The 23,138-nt window shown below is 48.3% G+C and overlaps 1 protein-coding gene across 1 annotated transcript in view; it reads left to right on the forward strand.

Annotated features, from left to right (window-relative positions):
- Positions 1 to 23,138, forward strand: part of LOC115078196 (misshapen-like kinase 1) — a 1,532,819-nt gene that overhangs the window by 68,782 nt on the left and 1,440,899 nt on the right.

A 23,138-nucleotide genomic window follows, 5' to 3' on the forward strand; every position in this document is an offset into this window, starting at 1 on the left:
CTGTTTGCAGTCTGCAATTGATCCCCCTGGAGGAGCTGGTCCTTTCCACACTGCATCCAGAGGCGCTTGACTGAGTGACTGCACCTGACGGCTGTGACTCAGGTCGACCAGAAGGTACAATTTTCAAACTGACTATCTTGTTTGCATTCTTTGTTTAATTTTTGAATGTTTTGTCTATTCCTGCAGCTGCTGTTTCAGACGTGACAAGAAACAATATGGATGAGGGTGTGGAAGGTGATTCAGACTCTCCTTCCACGCCTGAATTCATATTCCCCGACATCACCGATGAGAACCCTCCCACTGAGACCCAAGTGGTTGAGGATCCGCAGCCCGAACAATTTTGGACGCTGACCCTGCAGGAGGACACCCCTCCAGAGGACGTCCCTGAAACACAGCCAGCAGAGACTGCAGGGGCTCCGGTAGAGCAGAAAGTGGAGGAGGTTGGCATGCCCATCATCTGCCTAGATGAGCTTGCCAGCAACATGGTGACATCCTAATAGAACATCAGCAAGGTCACAACTCTGCTGTTGCAGAGGGGTGGCCCGGAGTCCAAACGGTTCTCCAGCAGATGCAGTGGGAGAACCTAAAGTTGCAAAACAACATCATGGCACTGGTGGGAAGACTGGTTCTGGCTGTGGAGGCATTAAGCCACGTCTTCACATCAGCATCATCACAGTGACAGTTTTCTTTGTCTTCTCAATAAATTTCCTGTTTTTCCAAGGCTGCAATATCTCTCATTTTTACAGTGTTTTCAAGATGTCTATTTTTTACCACCTTATGCTTTATTAGAATATGATTAAAGGTGGGAAGCCTGCCAATAAAAACACAAGAGATAATGGCACAACTCACCTCTTCCCCCAACCCCTAGACATCGCCACTGATATCCCGTTGCCTGGTATCTTCATGTACTCTCTCCCCATTGCGTGAAATTACCCTTGTCATCATTCTCTCCTCTAACCTCTTTCCACTCTATCCTATTTTTCCCCTTGCACATTATAGGGGACAGCACTGGAGGCCGGTGCTGGTCATAATACTGGAGAGCCAACAGGACAAGCATCAAATGTTGAAATAATAATAATTATTATTAAAAAAAAAAACCATTTACAATATTTATATATGTACAGGAGGGGGTAGGGATAGAGGACAGGGATTGGGCATGTTTCCCAGGGGGACGAAGAGGAGTGTCACTGGTGGGTTGGCGGGGGCCCACTTGGCCGGGGCAGAGACAGGACCATCAGCGATCCAGCTCCTGCCAAGGTTGACAGAAGCTCAATCATCTGCTGCTGGCCATGTACCAGCTCTGCCAAATTGGCCCTCACATACACCAGGAGCCCTTGCAGTGTGTCCATCCTGCAGTCCAGCCGACCAAGCAGTGACACGATAGCATCCATGCGTGCCTCGATTGAAGAAGGCCTTCCTTCGTTATCAGGCACATCTTCGGATGCTGCCTTTTGCTCCTGCTGGTCCTGGGCCGCCGATGGAGCATCAATGGAGGGCTCCTCGTTGTCAGTGATGGTTACCTTCTCGTCCCTCCGGGACACAGGGCAGGAAAATGGGCAGGTGGGGCGGGGAATGGGGCTGCGGTGGTGTTGGGGGTGGGGGCCAGAAATTGGGTGGGGTTGGGGGTGGGCCTTCTGGCTCCTCCTCCTCCTCTTCCATCATGGTCAGCTCCTCCTCTTCCTCCTCCTCTGCTATAAAGGCCACCTTTTCCTCCTTCTCGGCCGAAGCACTGGAACTGGAGGTGTCTGAAATCTGTAATAGCAAAAAATGTTGGGGAAAAAGAAGGATGGAAGGAAAGATGTATGGATAATACACAACAGATATAAATAAACCTTATTATCTCCACTCAAAACAATTGTAATGGTGAGAAGCCAAGTAAATGGACAAGCTCGTGCATGAACCTCTATATTAACGATTCAGGCAGTGTAATAATCGTCTGAAACTCCTAATATACTCACCATCTGGCTGCCCACACCTGGTGTGGAGGGCCAGGAGCCACTCCTTTTTCTCCTGCCGCAGATGCTTGGCCCTCTTTTTCAATGCCTCTACCTGGTGACAGAAATAAAAAATGCAAACATTACTATATACACTACAGTATTTAATGCTGGGCCTGCACCTCCCACCCATCCTACAATTCAAGCTATCAGTGGGAGGCCTCGCTTATATGCAGGGAGGGGAGAAATAAAAAATGCAAACATTAATTTAATGCTAGGCCACCCATCATATAATTCAAGCTACAATTCAAGGCCTAAGCCATACTCACCTCCCTAGGGTATGACGCTTGGGCGTTGAGTCTCGCCCTGAGCACCAGCCATGCATCTTCTGCTCTCTCCTGTTTGTGCGGGCACCTAGGGTGAAAAAAGAGGTGCCTCTCATCCTCCACAATAAGCATTGGCAGCAGCTGCACATCTCCTTCAGAGAAATTGGGGAGGCGCCCTCTCCCCCTTGGCATTACTGCAGCTGCTGGCTTGAACATGCACAAAATGGACATTTTAGGTGTGGCCGTGGAGGATAAACATCATAAGACATGTGGCCCCTCAAGGATTTCGGAATATGCTGTCCCTTAAAGGCACCAAACAGGTTACCGGAACAACCTGACATCGGCAGCCTTTAAGAAATACCCCTGGCATTATGCGTCCATTCCTGAGGCCCCTGGTGGATGTTTGCTATCCCTTAAAAGGCGCCAAATGGGTTTCCAAACATGACATCGGCGGCCCAATGTCTGGTCCCTTTAAGGATCCCCCTGGACTAGTCTTCATGCGTCCCTTAAAAGGGTTGATTTTCATCAACTGTTATGTGAGGTTGTTTTTTTTACAAGTTTGTATCATAAAATCTTAATAAAGAAATTCATAAAAAAAAAAAAAAGGGTCAATTTGGGGGACGGCCTTTCCTGCGGCCCTCATGGACGTCTATAACCACAGCTTCCTTTGGCTGCTCAAAGACCGCCTTGGGCCTTGAACGTCCAAGTTCAGAACATCACTAAGGATTAAAGCAGGACTTCCCAAACTTTTAGCCAATATGATCCCATTTTAGCACGCGAAAATTCGCATGACCCCCAGAGGACAACCAAACCTAATTAGCGTGGATGTAGTTTGCCTCCAACAATCCCTCCACTCACAATTCTTGCACTCCAACTGATCCCCTCTCTCAACTTCCATCCCCCTCCAGTGGGCCTCTCAACTTCTGCCCCTTCACCTCTCAGCCTCTGCCCCCCACAGGCCCCTGTTATGGACACCAGGGCAGGAAACTCAGAGGCGTCTCCCCATGATGACATCACTAACCCTGGCCTCTTAAGCTCCATCTTGACTTGGCCTGGCCTAATCGACTTGGCAAAGAGTTCCTTCCTTGCTGAATCCTTCGGATTTGTCTGCTGACATCTGTTCCTGGTTCCGGTTCTTCCTGGTGTGAAATACTCTTGGGTATCTGCTTCTCGGGGGCCTTGCTCCTGTCTCCGGCTATCTGCTCCTCGGAGGGCCCTGCGCCTTGGACTCTGCCTTCAGCTTCCCCGCTCCTTGGGACAGCCCTGGAACCACTCCGCCTTGTGAAGACTCTACGTGAGTGTTCCCCGTTCTGCAAGCCACTGCCTTCCTACTCTGCCGCGTGGGATATACGAAGGTGTACTCTGTTCTGTGGGTCATTTCCTTCCTACCCTGCTTGTGGAGACTATCGGAGGTGTACCCGTCCTACAGGGAACCACCGGAGGTGTACCCCATCCTGCAGGCCATTGCCTCACAACTCAGCTTCATGGAGATCTATGGAGGTCTACCCCGCTTCGCGCCCCCTCCCTGCTCCTCAGGGCAGCGCATTGTGTACTGTGACTGTGACTCGCTTCCCCGCTCCTTGGGGCATTGCTCTCTCTCTCTCTCTCTCTCCCCTCATCACTGCCAGAGACCCCCTGGGCTTCCCTGCTCCTCGGGTAAGCCTATGTCCTTCCTTTGTGTGGACGTTCTCCATGGCTCCGCTCCTGGGGACACTTTCTCGGCACTCCTCACTCAGCCTGCATCCTTGTGCCTCTGGGCCTGCCTGGCTCCTCACCACTAGGGGGATGTACTCTGGCCATTGTACCTACATTCCTCTCTCTACATTCTCTGGGCTCTGTCACTTGCAGCTGCTGACCTCGCCTCCTGACAGTGAAGCCCAGCGAGTCTCCTCCCCGTGGGTGGTACCATCTCTCACTGCAGGCCAAGGGTCCACTAATCCACAAGTTCTAACATCCAGTTGATCATCTGTCATCCCCTTCCTCTCTCTTTTCTCATATCCCTCCCCAGTTGATACTCTCACCCCTAGCTCCTCTCTTGCATCCCCTTTTCTCACCTTCCACAGCCAATCCCTTCCACTGAGCCAACCCTCAAACCCTTCCTGTATCTGATCCCTCCCTGCAAGCAGCCCCCATCCAAACATCCCCTTGATTAGGATCAGCAGCAACACTCTCCTTTGGGTCTCAGGCGATACGTGGATGACCGCTAGTGGGAAGATAGGGTAGGCTGATGACAGGGCAACATTTTTCTCTTAGGTAAACTTGATGATGGGAGAGGATAGAGACAAGTGACAACCTGCACAGACCTGGGCACACTCTGCCCACTCTTCCCCAATGGCTAGTCCAATGCCTGATGTTGATCCACAACTGGCAGCAGCATTAATAATGAAAGTCAGCACAGCATCTTTGAGCCAGTGAAATTTAACAGGCCCTGCAGTGGTCCCAGTCCTTCCTCATACATGGCTTCCTGTTAATGTAGAAACCCAAGCGAGGGCGGGACCATTGCAGGACCTGAGAGTGCATGTTAGCTCAAAGATCCCATGCTGATTTCCACTATTTCAGATGCTGGTGTTGTCTGGAGAGGGCTGCCCCTTCAGGAATTTGTGACCCCCATTTGGGGTCACAACCCACATTTTGGGAAGCTCTGGATTAAAGGAATTACATGAAACCACAGAAACACTCAGCTGCAGAAATGTTATTTATTAACCATAAGGAAGTCAGAAAAGCAAGATAACATAATAAAATAATTGAAGATCCTTTAGAGTTTCTCAGATTCCATTTACAACCCCAATATAAAACAATTTGGGAAATATCTTAGGAGAGGGGTTATGTGTAAGGCTTCATGTAAAATACTCCTTGATGACCCTTCGGCAAACCTCTGAGCCTCACGCTGTGTTGTCCACTTCTGCAGCTGGTTGTTCAGGTGGATCTGGGGGCAAGTTTTCTGGGACTTCCACTTCCAGGCCAAAGCGTAAGGCGAGGTTATGTAGCATGCAGCAGGCCATAATAATGCATGCAACCTTTTCAGCCGTTGGCTGGAGGGTACCACCAGACCGATCCAAGCATCTGAATCACCTTTTCAGCATGCCAAATGTCCGTTCGATGACAGATCGAGTGCTTGACAGATCGATGGGCCTCGTTGTATTGTCTTTCCGATGCGGTGTATGGGGCCTAGAGCGGAGTCAGCAACCACGGCTTACAGCCGTACCCAGCATCACCTATAACAGAGGTAAAAAATATTGCATCTTTGACACTGACCAAACAAACACCAGGAAACACATATCTGCACAATACAGTGGACCCTCCAGTTACAACCGGCTTGACATACGAACAACTTGGGTTACAACCCAAATTTTAGTTTTGAGTAACAACCAAAGTCCTGAGTTACAACCTGAATGCTGGCCAAGGCCATGTGTATTCGCTTGTGTGTACAGTTGCTTCTAATTGGGTGTTTTTTCCTGTCAATCGCATTTTTTTGGGCTTGGTGGTTGGGACTTCTGCTCTGCTGTTGCAGTGATTGAATGCTGCCGATGAGGACTGTCTATCTGAGGTGCACCCAGAGCTGCAAATGCTCACATGAGCATGTAGGCAGAACCGGCACAGCATTGTAGCAAGCAATAGCATTACTAGTGACCAAGGAAGCTTCTGTGCAGCAGCAGAAAGGGAGTGTAGCACCCAGCTGGCTACTGCAAGCTATCAGGAGGGGAGGAATGAGTATGCTTGGAGGGGGACATGAGTGTTTGGGGGCCAGAGATGTTCTCTGAGGGGGTGGGGAGGGGGGAATCCTCCCCCTCCTCCCTCCCTGTAAGCCAAGGATGTCAGCTAGAATGGTGAGTACAGTATGAAATTGTTTCTGGTAGGCTAGGCACATTTTAAACTTTTTGGTGAGTACACTATGAAAATTATAGGTGTTTCTGGTAATCATGCACATTATTCTACCTTTTTATTATGAAAATTATTTTATTTATTTATTTATTTATTGGATTTTATATGTTAGGTAAGGGGTGCTTTGGGAGGTTTTGAACGCATTATGGGTATTTCCATTATTTCTTATGGAAAAAATAGTCTTGACTTACAAACAACTTGAGTTACAGCCAGCCCTCTGGAACGAATTGTGAGTTCGTAAGTCAAGGGTCCACTGTAGTAATAAAACACTTTAGGATAAGGCAATTTACTTCTACTTGTGCATTACCCTGTGCCACCTGGTTCTCTATCAAGACTACTGTTACTTACTACTGTTACTTACCAAGTAACCAGCCATCACCGTGTTTCCCTTTCGGAAAATTGGTTCCAAGTGAGGAACGAGCAAGGATGTAGGAGTCATGGCAGCTCCCTGGAAACCTGGAAACTACATTCAGGATCCGTTGATGGGCATCACACACCACCTGCACATTCATTGAATGAAATGACTTCCGATTGCGGAATGCACTCTCCTGTTCTGAGCTGGGGGTAAGTGAAATATGGGTGAAGTCTATTGCTCCCAATACATTGGGCATCTCAGCTATGTCGAAGAATGCACACCAGATCTCCTGCAATTGCACTGGGTCCACTGGGAAACAAATATACTGTTGACTGCATTTCATCATAGCCCTTAAGACTTATCCAAAGTGCCGCGAGACTGAGGACTGATTCATCCCGCAAACCAGTCCGAATGTATTCTGGAAACTTCCTGTGGCAAAAAAATGCAAGGCACCCAGAAGTTTCACCAACCCCGGGACAGCATGGTTGAGCGATGTGACGGGATCTATATCATTGTGCAGGTCCTGCCTACAGGGTCTCAATTGCTCTAGAGCTGAGACGGTATCTTTGCACCACTTCAGGCTCCGGTAATCCTAGGATAGTTGTGCGTGGCCGGATTACATGCTGCCTCAAGGGTCTACGGATGGCTCCGGGATGCACCTGGAAACAGAATAACACGTAAGGAACATAAGACATATTGCTGCTGTGACCCTAAGATGTTTTCTAACAGTAACACCAACCACATCCCCAGCTTACAAAACAACAGTTGCAAACAGACCTAGAACTAAAGAACTGTAAAAGCCGCAAAATTAAGGAATGTTTAAAGGTAAACCGTCACTATGTAAAGCCGCAAAATTAATGAACGTTATACGATAAATCGCCTATGTGATGAACAATAGATTTCAATGAAAATTTAAAATGAGTCATTCCTTACCTCTGCCTGCTCCGCGGGATCTGTATTATCTTCTTCCACTCTTCTGTTGGCGGGGTTAATGGCTATTGCCCGTGTAGTTCTAATTCTTGCTTGCAGACACAAGAAAAAGGTCAACACGACGGAAGAAATAAACAGTATCCATTACAGAAACAAAGAAGAATCCATAAACTGGAAGCTAACAGCACAGTAACGCCAATGTAAAGCAGGCGCAAAGTTCTGAACGCTAAAAAATGCGCTAAAGACGCACAAAATTTCAGCACGCGATATTGCTTCGGGTACAAATACCTAATTGGCGCATTTAACTAACATTTGCATGCCATTGGCGTTAACCCATTCGCGCAGATTTTCTTTGTGCGTTTAGGACGCATAAAATCACTTATTGCATTCGCGTTCCCTTTGCGCTCAAAAAATGTGCGTTCAGTTGCGCGTTCGCGGCTGCACGAAGACGAGCGCCCCTTATTGCATCGGCTCCTTAGAGACTGCATCTCGGAAATAATTAACCTGGAAAGTTCTTTTTCTCGTAGCAGTTACTTCTACTTGAAGAGTCTGAATTGCAAGCTGTGATTCATTACCCATCTTAGATGTAATTCTTCCATGATAAAGTGGTACATAAGAACATAAGATATGCCATACTGGGTCAGTGCAAGGGTCCATCAAGCCCAGTATCCTGTTTCCAACAGTGGCTAAGCCAGGTCACAAATACCTGACAAGTACCCAAATATTAGATAAATCACAAGCTACTATTGCTTATTAATTACCATAATAGTTTATGGATTATTCCTCTAGGAACTTATCCAAACCTTTTCTTAAACCCAGTTATACTAAATGCTGTAACCACATCCTCTGGCAATGAAATCCAGAGCTTAGCTATGCACTGAGTGAAAAATAATTTTCTTTGATTTGGTTTAAATGAGCTACTTGCTAATTTCATGGACTGCCCTCTGGTCCTTCTATTATCTGACTGCTATCATATTCCCCCTCAGTCGTCTCTTCTCCAAACTGAAAAGCCCTAATGTTTTTAGCCATTCCATACCCCTTATCATTTTGGTCACCCTTCTCTGTACTTTCGCCAGTGCAGCTAATTCGTTTTTGACCAGAATTGCACATAGTATTCAAGGTGCGGTCTCATCATGGAGCGGTATAGAGGCATTATGACTTCATCTGTTTAATTTGCCATTCCTTTCCTAATCATTCCTAACATTCTGTTTGCTTTGTGATCGCCACAGCACAATGAGCTGACGATTTCAAAGTATTATCCACTATGATGCCTAGATCTTTCCTGGGTGGTAACTCCTAAGATAGAACCTAACATTGTTTAACTATAGCAAGGGTTATTTTTCCCTATATGCATCACTTTGCACTTTTCCACGTTAAATTTCACCTGCCATTTGGAAGCCCAATCTTGCAGTCTTGCAAGGTCCTCCTGCAATTCATCACAATCCACTTAAGATTTAACTACTCTGCATAATTTTGTGTCATCCGCAAGTTTGATCACCTCACTCATCGTATCCCTTTCCAGATCATTTATAAATATATTAAAAAGCACCAGTCCAAGTTCAGTTCCTTGAGGCACGCCACTATTTAACTTTTTCCACTGTGAAAAATGACCATTTAATCCTACTCTGTTTCCTGTCTTTTAACCAGCTTGCAATCCAGAAAAGGACATCACCTGCTATCCCATCACTTTTTAGTTTTCTTAGAAGCCTGTCATGCAGGACTTTGTTGAATGCCTTCTGAAAATCCAAATACACCACATCTACCGGTTCACCTTTGTCCACATGTTCATTCACCTTTTCAAAAAAAAATGTAAGAGATTTGAGAGGCAAGACTTTCCTTGGGTAAATGCATGTTGGCTGTGTCCCATCAAACCATATCTATATAACTTTTTGTGATTTTATTCTTTATAACAGTTTCCACGATTTTTCCTGACACTGAAGTCAGGCTCACTGGTCTGTAATTTACCGGATCACCACTGGATCCCTTTCTAAATAAGGGGGTTACATTGGCCATCTTCCAGTTTCATCTATATCGGATGATTTTAATGATGGGTTACAAATTAATTGAAATAGGTCTGAAATTTAATTTCTTTTTTTAGTTCTTTCAGAACCCTTGTGTGTATAATCTGAAATTATTTGTTTTTGTATAAAAAAAACTTTCTGTATTTTATTATTTTGTAATTTTTATCTTTAGTTTTTTATCTTTTGGTGTTAAATTTAGTTATTTAGTAAAAAATGGGCATTTTAATTTAATTTTACAGGATAAGGATTAATGCCTAGTCCTTCCTTTATTGTACACAGATGTGAAGTGCAAACAAATGTTCGATATATAAAAATTTTAAATAAAATATAATATCCGGACCAGGTGATTTATTGTTGTTCAGTTTGGCAGTCAGGCCTACCACAACTTCCAGGTTCACCATAAGTTTTTTCAGTTGATCTGAATCATCACCCATGAAAATCTTCTTCAGAACAGGTATCTCTCCGACATCTTCTTCAATGAACACCAAAGGAAAGAAATCATTATCTTTCCACGATGGCCTTATCTTCTCTAAGGTGCCCCTTTAACCTCTTGATCATCCAAAGGTCCTAACAGTGCCCTTGCAGGCTTTCTGCTTCAGATATTTAAAAATATTTTTGCCTCTATGGCCAACTTCTTTTCAAATTTTTTTCTTAGCCTGCCTTATCAGTGTCTTACATTTAACTTGCCAATGGTTATGCTTTATTTATTTGTTTATTTATTTATTATTTTTATCCTACTTTCTTGTGATGGATCCTTCTTCCAGTTTTTGAATGAAGATCTTTTGGCTAAAATAGCCTTTTTCACTTCATCTTTTAACCATGTTGGTATTCGTTTTGCCTTCCTTCCATCTTTCTTAATGGGTGGAATACATCTGAACTGTGCTTTTAGGATGGTATTATTTTCTAAATTTGGCTTCCAGAACATCCTTCCCACATTTACCATGACAGCTGGCTCCTCCCCAACACAGTCTAAAATCTTATCTAGGTGATGTGTGAGGTCCACCACCTTTGCACCAGGTAGGCATGTTACCAGGTGATTCTCATGCTCACCAGCCAACCAGCTGTTTTACATTCCTAATAATTGAATCACCAGCTATGACGGCCGACCTAACCCTTCCCTTCTGGGCAGTAGCTCTTGGAGAGACATCCTCGGTGTGAGAGGACAGTGCACCACCTGGAGAGCAGGTCTTTGCTACAGTATCCTTTCCTGCTGCACCAGGTTGATGCTCTCTGATCATGATACCTTCCTTCTCCAAGGCAGCACCAGGGCTGCCAGACTGGAGTTGGGACTGCTATATATCTCTCTGCCTCAGCTCCTCCAGAGATCGGACTCATTCTCTGAGATACAGGAGCTCTTTGCATCAGATGCACACATACAAAATCTCACTGGTGGGTAAAAAAATCATACTGTGACACTTGATGCAAAAGACTGGGAGGCCTTCCTCTTGCTGCTGGACTGCTGCCTTCATCTTAAATTTGTTCAGTTTCTTGTTAAGTTTTAGGTTGCTATGGGAGTAGGACTCCGTACAATTAGGGTCCTTTAAATGTGTTAGTGTATTCACTATATATCTGGTTGTGACTTGCAAGGGAATATTCAAACTCTTGATAAAGTGTGGGGAGTTTGAATTTACGTTAAATGGCTGGTTTGATTTTTTTTTTTTTTTTTAATTGTGAAAGTGACACCTGCCTATCATTAAAGGATGAGCTAGGGCTGGGTGGGAGGGTTGGGAAATACAAACACACAAACTTTTGTTTATTGCCTGTCTTTCTGCCTACCTATTTAAAAAAAAAAAAAAAACACACAAACACACTAAAAAAAAAAATACCCCAATAGTTTACTTTTAAGTTTTAAAAATTTCTCCAAGCAGTACTTACTGATTCTTTCCAGCCTCCAGCAAGGTGTTCCTTTCCTCTCAGTGCTCCCATTCGAAATAAATCCCAAATATTTAACAAATTTGATTCTGCATTTTGCCTAAACCAATCATTATTTCTCCCCGCTTTCTATCCAAAGCCTCAATCACATGATGGTGAAAGGATGTTGCATACACTGGACTGCAAATGAACTCTGGCTTATTAGAAACTTTGTATGCAATCCCACAGAAAATTGTCACAACTGTTTATTTCATGTGATCCCAACAGTCTAGGTGCAGCTGTAGCAAGAGAACATTTTCTAATTGGATTACTAGTTGCATTAAAACTGCTATGCAATAGCTAGATTTGATCTCACTAATCCAGTGAGAGTTTACCAATTACAAGCAACAGCTTCCTCCATTACACACCTAAGGAAGGTACTAATTGAAAAGCAGCTGCTGATCATCGGTGCATGCATTCACTTCCTACTACTGCCTAGATTCCTTGGCTTCCATGGACAGTCTTCATACATAAATAGTCTATTCTCCACAGTGGAATCTGGGTTGCTTATCAATAAATGCTACACTGTAACCCTCAGCTTGGGACTCCTCACAGATCATGGCTAATTCAAATGGAGAAAAGGAAGTTTGCTTATTGTAAATGTTTTTTTCTGTAGATAGGATGAATTAGCCATGAGATGCCCTCCCTCTCATCTGGAAAGCAGAATATCCTCCTATTAGCTTTGAAACAGATTGAGGAGACTCTGAGGCAGTGTTTGCATAGGAATTCCCACACATGCTCAGTAGAGCTCTACTATCTTGGAGAGACAATTCTGTTCCGTGCTGCCTGATGATGTCACCCACAGATCATAGCAAATTCTTCCTGCTATCTATGGGAAAACACTTTATGGTAAGCATAGAAACATAGAAATGACGGCAGAAGAAGAACAAACGGCCCATCAAGTCTGCCCAACAAGCTACGCACTTTATCCATTTTTTTCCCTTTTTCTCTCTCCCACCTGTTACTATTGGCTTCCAGTACCCTCCAGCCCTAATTCCCCTCCACCCAATTTAGAGAGCAGCTCTGTATCTGCATCCAAGTGACATCCAGCTCAATTAGGGGTAGCAACCGCTGTAACAAGCAGGCCACCCCCTTGCCCCATACTCTTACCCATCCCTGTTTTTATTTTTTTGTTTTGTTTTGTTTTATTTATTTATTTATTTATTTATTTATTTATTTTTTGGAAATAGCAGCCCTCCATCCTTCCGCTCCGTGAAGGTGGAACACCAACTACTGGCCACTGGCATCCCGCTCCGTGAATGCCTCTGTGGCTACTGCCGCTCCGTGCAGTGTTTGAATGTCGCTGTGGCTACTGCCGCTCCGTGAAGTGTTTGAATGCCTCCACTTTATTCACGCCCTCTAGACTTGATGGATCCACAGTGTTTATCCCACGCCCCTTTGAAGTCGTTCACAGTTTTAGACTTTACCACTTCCTCCGGAAGGGCATTCCAGGCATCCACCAGTCTTTGTTGCGATTCCGGGTCGGCCCCGGAATCGCCGCTTACCCCGTGGCAGCCCCGGTCCCGGGCTGCCTTCCCCGTGCCTCCTGGGACCACTTCCGCCGCAGGCCCGACGCGTTCCCACCTTGCCCGGGCCTGCAGGCTCTTCTGCTGCCGTGTCCTCGCTTCGGCGGAGCAGCCGGCGTTCCTCCACGGCTGGCTCCGCCCCCTAGACGCGCACGCCCAAGCTCCTGATTTAAAGGGGCCAGCGCGGGAAACGTTAGTTCCTCCTCCCGGCTGACGTCAGACGCTGCAGGGCTACTTAAGCCCTGCAGTTACTGGACTCATTGCCTTGCAACGAGGTTCCCAGGTATTCCTGACTCCAGTTGCTGCGTTCCTGTGTCGTCTTGATCTCCTCTTGGTTCCTGACTCCGGACCTGCTTACAGTGATCCTCTGGCTTCTGACCCCGGACTGGCTTACGGAGATTTTCTGGCTTCTGACCTCGGACTGGCGTACGGTGATCCCTTGGTTCCTGACTCTGGACTGGCAAGCGACGATTCTCTGGTACACGACTCTGGACTGGTGAGCGACGACCCTCCGGCACTCGACCTTGGACTCCGTCTGACTCGGCCCCCGCGGGCCCTCCTAAGTCCCAGCGGCCGGGTCCCTACGGGCTCCTCCTGGGGGGACTCCGGCTTCTAGGGTGAATCGCCTAAGTCCCAGCGGCCGGACTCCTACGAGCTCCTCTCGGGGGAGGATCAGCTTCCAGGGCGAAGATCTTCTCACCACTGCGCCAGTTCCACCGTCTCCTTCTTCCTCGCCAAAGCCCTTGGTCGCATAGGGCTTCCTTGGTTCTTCCTTCGGCCATCCACGAGTCCGTCCTTGCCGCCTCCCGGTCGGGACCACTGCTGCAACCTCACTCAGCAGTTCATCCTTTGGTTCCGATCGGCCCAAGGGTCCACGAATCTAACAGATTGCAAGGCCATGGACCCGGTGGACCTTGCCGGCCTGAAGGCTATTCCAGGCATTGCCCAGAGACTACAGCAGCAACAAACTTGTCTGGAAACCCTGATGTCAACAGTGCAGCGGCTAGCGGACCGGGTAGAAGGGGCTCCGAACACCAGCGCTGCGGTTTCCGCTCCCCGGCCCAGCACCGGATCCTCCACCCCTGTACGGTTGCCGGCTCCATCCCGGTATGCAGGGGATCCCAAGGCGTGTCGGGGTTTCCTCAATCAATGCTACATCCGCTTTGATTTACTGCCAGCACAATTTCCCTCTGATCGGGTCAAGACGACCTACATAATCTCCCTCCTGGATGGGAGACCGTTGTCCTGGGCATCTGCCCTCTGGGAACGCCAGGATTCCCGACTGAATAACTTGGTACAGTTTGTCAAATCCTTCCGCAGAGTCTTTGAACCATCCCGGGCCTCCACGGCCGCTTCAGAGCTGCTTCAGCTAAGGCAGGGTAACCGGCCTCTGGAGGAGTATGCCATGGAGTTCCAGACCCTTGCCACAGAGTTGGCATGGGGGACTGACAGCCTGCACGGCATCTTTATGGAGGGGCTTTCTCCACGTCTCCAGGATGAGCTCGCAGGTCGTGACCTGCCCGACGACCTTCAAGAGCTTATTGAGCTAGCCGGCCGTGTGGACCGACGTATACAACGCCGATTCCGAGAGCGACGGCCCACGCAGGGACAAACTACCCGCAGGACCACTCCGCCTCGAGTCCGGCCTTCGCCGCCTGCAACCACGACCCCCTCGGCAGAAGAACCCATGCAGTTGGGTCGTGGCCCTCTGTCCTCTGAGGAGCGGAGGCGCCGTCGTACTCAAGGACTGTGCTTTTACTGTGGGGGCAAGGGGCATTTCCTGGCCCGCTGTACCGAGCGTCCGGGAAACGCTCGAACTTAGGGCCCAGCGGGGAGTTGACTCTAGGTAACATTTCACCCAACTCCCCATGTACCGTTTCGGTACGACTTGGTCTCCCGGAGGGAGGGTTTGACACTCTAGCTTTACTTGACTCTGGGTCCGGGGGGAATTTCATCCTCCAGGAGCTGGTACAGCAGCTCCAGCTCGGGGTTCTTCCCCAGGAACCGCCCGTGCGTGTCTCTTCCATTCAGGGAACCCCACTTCCTGGTACCATCTCCAGTCGCACAAGCCCTCTGGGGCTTCAGGTCGGTGTTCTACATCAGGAGGAGATCTCGTTTCTTATTCTTGAGAAGTCTATCCATCCAATCATCCTGGGTCTACCCTGGCTTCGGGAACACTCGCCAGTGATAGATTGGGGGTCGCTTCAGATTACTTCCTGGGGTCCCGCGTGCCGTCATCGTTGTCTTCCCACGCGTCCGCTGCAAACGATACCCCCACAGTATCACGCCTTCCGGGATGTCTTCTCCAAAGAAAAGGCTGATTTACTCCCGGAACACCGACCCTTCGATTGCGCGATCAACCTGCTGCCTGGAACCACACCACCCCGTGGGAGGGTCTACCCCCTGTCCCTGCCAGAAACCCAGGCTATGTCAGCATATATTAAGGAGAACTTGGATCGGGGCTTTATCAGACCATCTAACTCCCCTGCCGGGGCCGGTTTTTTCTTCGTGGGGAAGACAGACGGCTCTATTCGCCCCTGTATCGATTATCGGGGTTTGAACCAAATCACTCGTCGAGATCGCTACCCGTTGCCCCTGATCCCGGAGCTCCTGGATCGTCTTCAAGGGGCCCGGGTGTTCACCAAACTGGACCTCAGAGGTGCTTATAATCTCGTTTGCATACGTCCAGGAGACGAGTGGAAGACCGCTTTCAACACCAGGGACGGCCATTATGAGTACCTTGTCATGCCATTTGGTCTTTGTAACGCCCCGGCGGTATTCCAAAATCTTATGAATGAGGTTCTCCGCGACTTCTTATACACCTCTGTCATCGTATATCTGGACGACGTATTGATATATTCCCAGGACCTCGAGGCGCATCGTCAACACGTGCGCCAAGTTCTGCTGAAACTAAGGGAGAACCGGTTGTACGCCAAACTAGAGAAGTGCCAGTTCGAACAAGAGTCTCTGCCTTTCCTGGGATATATTGTCTCCTCTACTGGCTTCCGCATGGATCCTGACAAAGTAATCGCCATCAAGAGCTGGCCGCAACCGTTGGGAGTGAAGGCGCTCCAGCGTTTCTTAGGATTCGCTAATTTCTACCGCCAGTTTATCCCGCATTACTCCAGCCTGGTGGCTCCCTTGACTGCCCTCACACGGAAGGGCGCGGATGCGCGAAACTGGTCTCCCACCGCCGTACAGGCCTTCCAGGATCTCAAGGAGGCTTTTCTACGAGACACCTGTCTCCGGCACCCGGACCCTCAACATCAGTTTATAGTAGAGGTGGATGCCTCAGACGTCGCGGTAGGGGCGGTGCTGCTCCAAACCTCCCAGACTGGCAAGACCTGGCCATGCTCGTACTTCTCCCGCAAGTTTTCGCCCGCGGAAAAGAATTATGGGATTGGGGACAAAGAACTATTGGCCATCAAATTAGCTTTCGAGGAGTGGCGCCAGTGGCTGGAGGGAGCCCAACATCCAATCGTAGTGTACACAGACCACAAAAATCTGGAGTATTTGTCTCACGCGCAGAGGCTCAATCCCCGGCAGGCACGCTGGTCCCTCTTTTTTAGTCGGTTCAACTTTTCTCTTCATTACCGACCCGCAGCCAAGAATGTTAGGGCAGATGCTCTCTCCCGCACCACAGAGGTCGACGATGTCTTAGAAACTCCTCAAAACATTCTGGATCCGGCTAAAGTTCAACTGGCTGCCACGGAACTGGGACCCGAAGGGAAGACGGTGGTTCCAGCTCGCTCGCGGAGGAGGGTTCTGGCGTGGGCACACGATTCTCTGACGGCGGGTCACCCTGGGATTACTCGAATCCTTGAGTTATTGACCGAGTTCTATTGGTGGCCACGGGTGAAGGAAGATGTCCGGCACTATGTTCAATCCTGTCCCACGTGCGCACAACAAAAACCGCCGCCAGGCCGCCCCTGGGGCCTGCTCCAGCCGCTCCCTATCCCCACAGAACTGTGGTCCCACCTATCCACAGATTTTGTGGTGGATTTGCCTCCCTCAGAGGGTAAAACCGTAATCTGGGTCACCGTTGACCGGTTTTCGAAAATGGCTCATTTCGTGCCTCTCACCAAGCTACCCACGGCTCCTGAACTGGCTGATCTATTTGTTCAGCATATTTTCCGACTACATGGACTGCCTTCACATATTGCTTCCGATCGAGGTCCCCAATTTACAGCCAAATACTGGAGAGCATTATGCAGGAAGTTCGGGATACAATTGGATTTTACCACGGCTTTTCACCCTCAGAGCAACGGACAAGTGGAACGGACTAACCGCACCCTGAAAACCTTCCTCCGAGCCTTTGTAGATGAGCTCCAAGACAACTGGGTCACTCTCATTCCCTGGGCGGAATTTTCTTATAATCGCCACAAGCACTCCGCTACGTTACAATCCCCGTTTCAGCTGGTTTACGGGAAGGTTCCAAAACCCCCGCTGCCATTGCCAGTACAGGTCTCCTCTCCTGCGGCGCAGTTAACGGCCACCCAGCTCCACCACCTTTGGCTCGCTACTCAGGAGAAGCTTCGTAGAACCGCAGCCCGCTTCAAGAAGTACGCGGATCGATCTTGACGGCCCGCTCCGGTCTTCTTACCCGGGACGAGGGTATGGCTAAGCACAAGGCACATTCAATTGCGAACTCCATCCATGAGGTTGGCACCTCGGTATATCGGGCCCTTCCCGGTGGCCGAACGCATTGGGGCAGTGTCCTACAGGTTACGTTTGCCTTCTATGCTCAAGATCCATGATGTTTTCCACGTATCCCTACTCAAGCCGTTGGTCCTCTCCAGATTTCGAGCTCCACCGCCAGAGCCCACGGTTACCTCTTCTGATCAGGGTGACACATATACAGTGAGAGAGGTGCTGGACGTCCGCTGCCGCCGCCATCAGTGGGAATACCTTCTGTCATGGGAGGGGTATGGCCCAGAAGAGAAATCCTGGGAACCCTCTTCCCATATCCTAGACAAAGACCTTCTTCGCCAATTTCATTCCAGGCACCCGGACAAGCCGCGGCCCCCCAGGAGGGGGGGTACTGTTGCGATTCCGGGTCGGCCCCAGAATCGCCGCTTACCCCGTGGCAGCCCCGGTTCCGGGCCGCCTTCCCCATGCCTCCAGGGACCACTTCCGCCGCAGGCCCGACGCGTTCCCACCTTGCCCGGGCCTGCAGGCTCTTCTGCTGCCGCGTCCTCGCTTCGGCGGAGCAGCCGGCGTTCCTCCACGGCTGGCTCTGCCCCCTAGACGCGCGCGCGCATGCGCGCGCACGCCCAAGCTCCGGATTTAAAGGGGCCAGCGCGGGAAACGCTAGTTCCTCCTCCCGGCTGACGTCAGACGCTGCAGGGCTACTTAAGCCCTGCAGTTACTGGACTCATTGCCTTGCAACGAGGTTCCCAGGTATTCCTGACTCCAGTTGCTGCGTTCCTGTGTCGTCTTGATCTCCTCTTGGTTCCTGACTCCGGACTGGCTTACAGTGATCCTCTGGCTTCTGACCCCGGACTGGCTTACGGAGATTTTCTGGCTTCTGACCTCGGACTGGCGTACGGTGATCCCTTGGTTCCTGACTCTGGACTGGCAAGCGACGATTCTCTGGTACACGACTCTGGACTGGTGAGCGACGACCCTCTGGCACTCGACCTTGGACTCCGTCTGACTCGGCCCGCGCGGGCCCTCCTAAGTCCCAGCGGCCGGGTCCCTACGGGCTCCTCCTGGGGGGACTCCGGCTTCTAGGGTGAATCGCCTAAGTCCCAGCGGCCGGACTCGTACGAGCTCCTCTCGGGGGAGGATCGGCTTCCAGGGCGAAGATCTTCTCACCACTGCGCCAGTTCCACTCTCTCCTCCTTCCTCGCCAAAGCCCTTGGTCACATAGGGCTTCCTTGGTTCTTCCTTCGGCCATCCACGAGTCCGTCCTTGCCGCCTCCCGGTCGGGACCACTGCTGCAACCTCACTCAGCAGTTCATTCTTTGGTTCCGATCGGCCCAAGGGTCCACGAATCTAACAGCCTTTCCGTGAAGAAATACTTCCTGACATTGGTTCTTAGTCTTCCTCCCTGGAGCCTCAGCTCGTGACCTCTGGTTCTGCTGATTTTTTTCTGACAGAAAAGGTTTGTCGTTGTCTTTGGATCATTAAAGTTTTTCAAGTATCTGAAAGTCTGAATCATATCACCCCTGCTCCTCCTTTCCTCCAGGGAGTACATATTTAGATTCTTCAATCTCTCCTCGTATGTCATCCTATGAAGACCCTCCACCTTCCTTGTCGCCCTTCTCTGTACCGCTTCCATCTTGTCCTTGTCTCTTTGTAGATACGGTCTCCAGAACTGAACACAGTACTCCAGGTGTGGCCTCACCAAGGATCTGTACAAGGGGATAATCACTTCCCTTTTCTTACTCGATATTCCTCTCTCTATGCATCCCAGCATTCTTCTGGCTTTTGCTATCGCCTTGTCGCATTGTTTCGCAGACTTCATATCATTAAAGCAAATTTGCTTTTATCCCCTTTCTTCATTTCCATTTTCTGGCTACTAGGGATCCCCTGTTTTTCCTATGCCTGTTGAACTCCCTTACCTCTTCCAGGAGAGTATTCTATTTATCCATAAAACTTTCTGTAAAGACATTGTTTCTGAATCTACCCCCTTGGGATTTCAAATCATGACACTTAGTTCTACAACTTCCTTTTCATCAGGAAAGGTGTGAATTTTTTTTTTTTTAATTTTTAACATCATTAATTCCTTTCAAGTATTTGAAAGTCTGTATCATATTGTTCTGGACGTGGATCCTTGGGTTGGCTGATCAATATAAATTGAATAGCCGAGAGGCGGTTCAAGACAGGAAACAGTTTAAATAATATAACTTGTATTTAATAGAACTTAGGAACAAATCTGAAGATAGAACAAACAAGGAAAGTTCAAATGATGAGACAAATCAGAAATCCATACAGCAGGGTGTCAGATGAGAGCAGGAAACGATAAATTTCTGAATAAGCAATTTACACAAGTCCACAAATCATTTAGTATGAAGAATCTTGTAAGACTATTGCTTAAACATTAATTAATGAATTAAGTGAACTGAGACATTAATATAAATAAAACAATAAAGATAACAGTTTGGCAAGCATAAAAGTCAGTACAATCCTCTTACAGTTGATGTCTGTTGCCAAGGCAACATAGACACCTCATTGGGTCTCCTATAAAGTCCTCCGAACATGATATGTAGCTTGAGCTGTTCAGGGAAAGGCTCGAGGGAATCCTTCTGTCATTTACCAGAGTCTCTCTCCAATAAAAGCCGCGTATAAATGCACAAACCCAATACATTCTAATTAACCGGCCTATGTGTGCGCGCGATGACATCGCACACCCAGCATCAAGTTCTGCGACCCAACCGGCGCGTGACAGTTCCCCAGCAACGCCAAAACATAAGAACTTAAGAAAATGCCACACTGGGTCAGACCAAGGGTCCATCAAGCCCAGCATCCTGCCTCCAACAGTGGCCAATCCAGGCCACAAGAACCTCGCAAGCACCCAAAAACCAAGTCCACTCCATGCCACCATCGCTAATGGCAGTGGCTATTCTCTAGGTGAACAACCCAGCCGAGAACAACCTGAACAACCTGGCCGACCAAACTGCGCCAGCCCGAGAGGGAGAGGTAAAACCGAGAGGGAGAGGTAAAACACATATCTCCCATGTCTCTTCTGTTCTTCAGAGTAGCTATTCAAAATACTGGGGTGACTGGCAGAGCATCAGATAATTAACGGAATTAACAGTCATAGAAATGAAATAAAGTGAACTATTAGAGAAGGCTCAAGTACTCGGCTGGAAAGCAGATGCTGCTTGAACACCTGAAATTTAGTTTACTAGGGATATTTATTTATTTATTTAAAATCTTTTCTATACTGTCGTTAAGCTAGTTGCCATCACAACGGTTCACAATAAGGCACATAATTTCAAACTTAAATGTGTTGAGTTATATTAAACAGGTGCCATCAAATACTGTAACATAGTTTCATATTAAATATTATTTAGTGGTTGTGATAAGTCATGTCTACTTTAAGTATATCAGCTATAAGATAAATTAACACTTAAGTCTGGTCTTCTGTTGTTGCAATCTAATAGAGGTAAAGTAAAATAAAATATACACACACACACCAAATAGATATCCTGAAATGAATGAGATCCCATTTGTTTATTTCGTGAGTCTCTGAAAAGAGTGGAGGGGATCCCATGAATGAAACAAATCCTAAAGAGGGTCCTAAACAAATCCTAAAGAGGGTTGCAGGCGCCCCGTGCCAAAGGAGCATGACTAAGGGGCCTGCCCCTTTGTGCGAGCCTGAGCCTGTGGTAATTTACCACCCTCGCCCTTCCCTGCTGCTACCTCTCAGCGGACCCCCCCCACCTGGAAGCTCCCCGCCTGTGTCTGTCCACCTCACTCCACTGTCCTCCCCTCAAGCTACCTCTTACATCCTCGACCCAGACTACGGTCGCGACAAAAACAGCTCTGCAAGAGAAGTACAGTTACTGTACAACTCCCTAGGCTCTGCTCCTTGCTAGCTATAGTGACTATTCTCCCCCCCGAACACTACTCCCCATATCCCTGCTCCCCTCTTGAATAGCCTCCCCTGCTCTCTCTCCCTCCACAGCCACTTAAGCTGCCCACTTCCGCTGCCCTCAACGTTAGAGGTGCAAAACCACCCCACTCTCCACACACAGGCTCCACATCATGAATGGCAAGATGCAAACTTACCTGATCCCCATCTTAAAACACCTTCTTCTTAACCCCAAACATTCTCCCACACATTCCCAGACCCACTCAACAAGAACTCTCATCCCTATCATGACTTCCCCCCCTTACTCAACTACTGGGTCTCACACTATTCACTCTAACACTCTTCAATGCACAGTCCCTCACAAAGAAAACCCACATCCTCAATGATTACCTTCTAGACTCAAAGCCAGACATCTGCGTTATCATGGAAACCTGGCTCAAACACACAGACATAGCCCTGTTAAACCAACTACCAATACATCTATACGATTTCTTTTCACTACCTAGACAAAAAAAGAGGAGGCGGCCTTCTAGCTGCCAAAAAAGAGCTTAAACTAACGCCCCAGTCTGTTAAAACTGCATCTAAATTAGAAATAGACCTCTTCAAATCCAATCAGCTGCAAATCATGCTTATCTATGCTCCCCCCGGGCTACTAGATACAGATGTCTCCCCCCTTATAGAAGCCGTTGCCAAATACATAAACACAGACTCCCCAGCAACGATCATGGGGGATTTCAACCTCCATGTTGACTCAACGCCATCCTCTAACTGCGAAGCCTTTCTCACCTCCCTCAGGACCATGGGTTTTAAACAAATCATTAACAAGCCCACTCATAAGGCTGGCCATACCCTAGATCTCATCTTCATAAACTCTGGCTTCACTAACACTATTCCTCCTGATTGCATCCCAGTCCCTTGGTCAGACCACTCGTTGATATCCACCACCCTCACGGTGGAAAAAGTCTGACCCCCCCCCCCCCCAACCACTATTCACTTCAAGAAACCCTGCTCCCTAGATGACCTTAGCGTCCATTTCTCCAAAGAACTTCATAAGCTAGATGTTGCCAACCCCAAAGCAGCCCTATCCTCCTGATACAATATCACCGAATCGATAGCCAACAAAATATGCCCCCAGTCGGCAAAAGAAATTAACCCAGCCCTTAAGAAAAAACAACCTTGGTTCACCCCTTAACTACAGAAACTAAAACAAGAACTTAGACACAAGGAATGCAAATGGCGTAAGGCTTCTTGCCCCAATACACTGACCGCCTACAAATCCTCCCTCCACAGCTACAGGAGCGCCATTCTACGAACAAATAGAGACTTCTATGCCCGCAAAATCCACGACCTCCAATTTGATGCCAAGGCTTTATTTTCATACGTTTCAGAACTCACGAAACTATCAGCCCCGGCCATCCCTGACAACCAAACCCAAACTAAGGCCAATGAACTTGCAACCTTCTTCCAGAAAAAAATCTCTAACCTCTTAACACTTCTCTCCCCCAACACTACTTTATCTCCCCTTCCATTCGCCACCTCATCTTACGCTGGAGGTAACCTCGACTCATTCGAACTTACGTCTTCCCTGGAGATCGAGTCCATCCTGAAGAAACTGAAAACTTCCACTCACCCTTCCGACCACATCCAGACAAAAGCTACTTATATCTATTCCAAACACTATCTCCAAACCTCTGGCTGAAATTATAAACTG

The sequence above is a fragment of the Rhinatrema bivittatum genome, chromosome 16, assembly GCF_901001135.1.
Source record: "Rhinatrema bivittatum chromosome 16, aRhiBiv1.1, whole genome shotgun sequence".
NCBI lineage: Eukaryota > Metazoa > Chordata > Amphibia > Gymnophiona > Rhinatrematidae > Rhinatrema > Rhinatrema bivittatum.